The sequence below is a fragment of the Mesoplodon mirus genome (genome assembly GCF_964341445.2).
Source record: "Mesoplodon mirus genome assembly, chromosome: 19".
Classification (NCBI taxonomy): domain Eukaryota; kingdom Metazoa; phylum Chordata; class Mammalia; order Artiodactyla; family Ziphiidae; genus Mesoplodon; species Mesoplodon mirus.
In genome coordinates, this window is record NC_138995.1 from 12,297,184 (window position 1) to 12,303,183 (window position 6,000).

Sequence of the window (6,000 nt, forward strand, 5' to 3'; positions counted from 1 at the left end):
TCTAAATACCATTATGAAGGTTTTGGCTACATATGTCAAGTTTTCTAGGTTTTAGCCTAAAGTAATATTACCCAAGGATCTGAAACTGTCTCCCAGGTCATTAGCATCCCAGCCATGGCAGCTTAACCAATTTATTCCTGGGAAAATGTTGCTAGTGTGTCATGATTATATGCATATTAAACAGTTCTGAAAAGGACCCCAGGAGTAAATAAGAAGAAATATATTTCACGTGTACTCAGTTTCATTGTATTAAAGTCTCTATTCTTGGGAATTTCACATTTTATTTTATTTTTTTTTTTTGTGGTATGCGGGCCTCTCACTGTTGTGGCCTCTCCCGTTGCGGAGCACAGGCTCCGGACGCGCAGGCCCAGCGGCCATGGCTCACAGGCCCAGCCGCTCTGCGGCATATGGGATCCTCTCAGACCGGGGAACGAACCCGTATCCCCTGCATCGGCAGGCGGACTCTCAACCACTGCGCCACCAGGGAGGCCCTCACATTTTATTTGAACTTCTTAATTTGAATGTTAGAAATAAAATATTGGGAGGGATAAATTAGGAGTTTGGTATTAACATATTCACATTCCTATATATAAAATGGGTAACCAACAAGGACCTACTGCATAGCACAGGGAACTATACTCAGAATTTTGCAATAACCTATAAGGGAAAAGAATCTGAAAAAATATATATCAAATATATATATAAAATATATATAACCTACTGTAACCCTGATGAACGTCTACATTCTCATTCTCTACATTTACATATATAAAACATATATATAAAACTGAATCACTGTACTGTACACCTGAAAGTAACACAACATTGTAAATCAACTATACTTCAATTTTTAAAAGTAATAATTTTTTAAATAAAGTATAATTAATATATTAAAACCTACTTACATGTCTTCCTGAAGCACCCAGACAGCAAGAGGCCTCAGATTTTAGAACAGCAGAATTCAGTATTATGTTGATTTTTATCAAGTCTGGGAGTCAAGAGGAAAGTAGCATGAAGATCTTGGAAAACCAGAATGATGTTAAGGCATTAGAAGAATAGAAGGGTAGATTTAAATGATATAATAATTATAATTTTAATGAGTAAATAATTAACAAAAAGTTAAACATGAATTATAATTTAGTGTTCTAATGGTAAACACACAGTAAATTTCAATTTTCTTAACATTATATCATCTGGGCTTATAATATTGATATTGGGTTATGAAATAATTATTATTTCTCTAATAATAAAATCTATTTTATCAATATAATAATTATGTAGTACTATTAAAATATTAATTAATAGAAACTTAATTTTGATTTTTTTTTTTTTTTTTTTTTGCTGTACGTGGGCCTCTCACTGCTGTGGCCTCTCCCATTGCAAAGCACAGGCTCCAGATGAGCAGGCTCAGCGGCCATGGCTCACAGGCCCAGCCGCTCTGCAGCACGTGGGATCCTCCCAGACCGGGACACGAACCTGTGTCCCCTGCATCGGCAGGCAGACTCTCAACCACTGCGCCACCAGGGAAGCCCTAAAATGTCTTATTAACACCAATATTATATTAGTCATTGATAAAATATTATATTTTCATATTCTTTTAGGGCAATACTTTCCAAGTTTATAATTAATACTTATATAGAATCATATATAGTATCTGTTGGCCAATAAATAAAGTGATGTTCCTTATACTGATGTCATTTTCCATTTGACTGAACAAAGAAAGTGAATGTACTCCCTCTGGTGAGAGCACCAGAATCACAACTAACTGCTGAACAATCATCGACAGGAAGACACTGGAATGCACCAAAAGAGATACCCCACATCCAAAGACAAAGGAGAAGATACGGTGAGACGGTAGGAGGGGCGCAATCACAATAAAATCAAATCCCGTAACTTCTGGGTGGGTGGCTCACAGACTGGAGAACACTTTTACCACAGATGTCCACCCACTGGAGTAAAGGCTCTGAGCCCCACGTCAGGCTTCCCAACCTGGGGGTCAGGCAATGGGAGGAGGAATTCCTAGAGAATCAGACTTAGAAGGCTAGTGGGATTTGATTACAGGACTTCGACAGGACTGGGAGAAACAGAGACTCCACTCTTGGAGGGCACACACAAAGTAGTGTGCGCATTGGAACCCAGGGGAAGGAGCAGTGACCCCATAGGAGACTGAACAAGACCTACCTGCTGGTGTTGGAGGGTCTCCTGCAGAGGCAGGGGGTGGCTGTGTCTCACTGTGAGGACTGGGACACTGGTGGGAGAGGTTCTGGGAAGTACTCCTTGGTGTGAGCCATCCCAGAGTCTGCCATTGGCCCCACCAAAGAGCCCGGGTAGACTCCACTGTTGGGTCACCTAAGGTCAAACAACCAACAGGGAGGGAACCCAGCCCCACCCATCAGCAGACAAGTGGATTAAAGTTTTACTGAGCTCTGCCCACCAGAGCAATAGCCACCTCTATCCACCACCAGTCCCTCCCATCAGGAAACTTGCACAAGTCTCTTAGATAGCCTCATCCACCAGAGGGCAGACAGCAGAAGCAAGAAGAACTACAATTATGCAGCCTGTGGAAGGAAAACCACATTCACAGAAAGACAGACAAAATGAAAAGGCAAAGGACTTTGTACCAGATGAAGGAACAAGATGAAACCCCAGAAAAACAACTAAATGAACAACCTTCATAGGCAACCTTCCAGAGAAAGAATTCAGAATAATCATAGTGAAGATGATCCAGGACCTCGGAAAAAGAATGGAGGCAAAGATCGCGAAGATGCAAGAAATGTTTAACAAACACCTAGAAGAATTAAAGAGCAAACAAACAGAGGTGAACAATACAATAACTGAAATGAAAAATGCACTAGAAGGAATCAATAGCAGAATAACTGAGGCAGAAGAACAGATAAGTGACCTGGAAGACAGGACAGAATAAAGAAAAAAGAATGAAAAGAAATGAAGACAGCCTAAGAGACCTCTGGGACAACATTAAACACACCAGCATTCACATTATAGGGGTCCACAAGGAGAAGAGAGAGAGAAAGGACCCGAGAAAATATTTGAAGAGATTATAGTCGAAAAGTTACCTAACATGGGAAAGGAAACAGCCACCCAAGTCCAGGAAGCGCAGAGAGTCCCATACAGGATAAACCAAGGAGAAATACACCGAGACACATGGTAATCAAATTGACAAAAATTAAGCACAAAGAAAAAATTGAAAGCAGCAAGGGAAAAACGACAAATAACATACAAGGGAACTCCCATAAGGTTAACAGCTGATTTCTCAGCAGAAACTCTACAAGCCAGAGGGAGTGCCATGACATACTTAAAGTGATGAAAGGGAAGAACCTACAACCAAGATTACTCTACCTGGCAAGGATCTCATTCATATTCGATAGAGAAATCAAAAGCTTTACAGACAAGCAAAAGCTAAGAGAATTCACCACCACCAAATCAGCTCTACAATAAATGCTAAAGGAACTTCTCTAAGTGGGAAACACAAGGGAAGAAAAGATCTACAAAAACAAACCCAAAACAATTAAGAAAATGGTAATACGAACATACGTATCGAGGGCTTCCCTGGTGGCGCGGTGGTTGAGAGTCCGCCTGCCGATGCAGGGGACACGGGTTCGTGCCCCAGTCTGGGAGGATCCCACATGCCGTGGAGCAGCTGGGCCTATGAGCCACGGCCGCTGAGCCTGTGCGTCCGGAGCCTGTGCTCCGCAACGGGAGAGGCCACAACAGTGAGAGGCCTGCGTACCACAAAAAAAAAAAAAAAAAAACTGAAGAAGAAAACACTAATGACTCACCTATTTCTCACTCATCCTTCTGGGATTCAGGTTAATGGTATCATTATCTAGGACCAAGAAGGTGCATGGTAGTGAGAAGAGAACGATGGCCCCAAAGATGGAGGATTCTGCTCAGAGATGGCACAGGCTGCCTCATTAAATCCATTCATATTTCACTGGCTGAAAGAAATCACAAGGCAAAGACTGAAATCAACAATTTGGAAAGTATAAGCCTTTTGGAAGACATGGCCTGATTGGGCTGGTGCCATGAAATATTCAGTCCCTATAAAATATATTGCACGGGACTTTCCTGGTGGCGCACTGGTTAAGAATCCACCTGCCAATGCAGGGGACAGGGGTTCGATCCCTGGTCCAGGAAGATTCCACATGCCATGGAGCAACTAAGCCCATGAGCTACATATACTAAGCCTGCACTCTAGAGCCCATGAGCCACAGCTACTGAGCCCACATGCTGCAATTACTGAAGCCCGCGTGCCTAGAGCCTGTGCTCTGCAGCAAGAGAAGCCACAGTAATAAGAAGCCCACACACCGCAACAAAGTGTAGCCCCCACACACCGCAACTAGAGAAGGCCCGCACAGAGCAACGAAAACCCAACACAGCCAAAAATCAATCAATCAATAAATAAAGTTTAAAAAAAAAGAAATGACTTTTTAAATTTTTATTTATTTATTTATTTATTTATTTATATTGCAGTCCATCTATTTCGTCAAAATTATTGGCTTCTATCCCTAAAGTACACAGAATAATCTTACCCTTCTCCACCAGGCACAGTATGAAAGATTTTTCCAAACACAGTTAGGACTCAAAGCCCAACACCTCCATTCACACTCAAAGCAGCTGAAAGATCCAGATATAACTCTTCCTCATCAAAATATCAAAGAACAAAAGCCCATGCTATGAGCCAGTTAGAACATGGACTGGATCAACGTAATATCCTGTCATGATATGGAAGAAGAGGAGGGACACTGCACCCATTGAAACGTAGCAACAGCAAGATTCAGATGGGGGGATGTTTTGAGGAAGAGCTACCTTTAGCTGAGAATGCTTTTCCCCCTAGTGTCTGATCCTAGATGAAGTCCCTACACCAGATACTTGGATGGCTTTTATGTTGCTTGGCCTCATTTGTAGGGGCATTAAAGGCTATAGCTCTTTGAGGGTTTTACCATCTGGATATAATATGAGGAGGTGCAGTTCACAAAATATTGTTTTTATCCAAGCTAAGTTTCTTTTAGTTAAAGCATGTGAATTTTCTGGTAATCACACACATATATGTCAACAAAGGAAAACACACACAGTTAAAGACGAATTAATCTATCTAATTATATCTATTTCCAGGTGCAATTAGCCCATCCCCCAATTCATTGTGCCTAATTTTTCTGTTTCTCATCTTAAATATCTTGAGCTTATCAGTGTATGTGGCAAAAGCACATACCATTTTTTTTCTGGTGGCAATTTATAGTAATGCTGTCTTAAATAATAGAAGAATGATTGGTAGAAGTTATAATGCAATCACTGCTTTAAACCAAAGGTTTTAAGCCACAACCCAGGTTTTATTTTTGCTTTTTTTTAACTGTGTAAACTTTTTGTTAGAAAATATGTCTCTAAGTTCGTATTTCCTCATATAAATGATACAAAGTCTGCCTGTACTCGTTATCTTGCAGTTCATACAATCTTTCTATCTCCTTCCATTTTTCCTGTTGAGGAACACATTTCTTTCTGAGCTCATTTCTCTCTAGCTGTTCCCAAGGTAATAGTAGCCAAGAGCACATGAGTCTTGACAGAGATATTCTGTTGTCTTTAAGTCAAGGCATAGAGTATTTGTCACATTTCCTGCCTTCCAGTTTTTCACAGCTGATGTTTACCAAAAAAAATTTACAGCAGCAAAATTTACAGTTGCCATCTTTTCAGGATTCAATAAATTTTTCCATCACCCATGGTCTAGCCCCATGACAAATCCACATACATATTTTTTTCTTGTTAAAGTCATCACTTCAAAGTAAATAATTTAATAATTGTATCAGATGATTGTATTCAACCAGAGAAGCAGAATCAGTGTGTACGTGGAGATTTATTGCAAGGAACTGGCTTATGTGACTACAGAGAAGCCTTGGCACGTCTAAAATCCATAAGGCAGATTAGAACTCTTGGGCAAGAGCTGATGCATCTATCAATAGCCAGAATTTCTTCCTCTCAGTGAAGCCT

At 40.6% G+C, this 6,000-nt stretch overlaps 1 long non-coding RNA gene across 3 annotated transcripts in view; it reads right to left on the bottom strand.

The window, feature by feature from the left end:
- LOC309795600 overlaps positions 1-3,952 on the bottom strand; it is a 97,053-nt gene extending 93,101 nt beyond the window's left edge. For 2 of the 3 annotated variants that reach the window (XR_014292282.1, XR_014292283.1), the window contains exons 1-2: positions 3,798-3,952; positions 906-988 (exon numbers count right to left, since the gene is read on the bottom strand). This is a non-coding gene — a long non-coding RNA (uncharacterized lncRNA). Of the gene's footprint in view, positions 1-905; positions 1,020-3,797 lie in introns of all 3 variants that reach the window. The other variant, XR_014292284.1, reaches the window with a different exon arrangement.
- Positions 3,953-6,000: the final 2,048 nt, after the last annotated feature.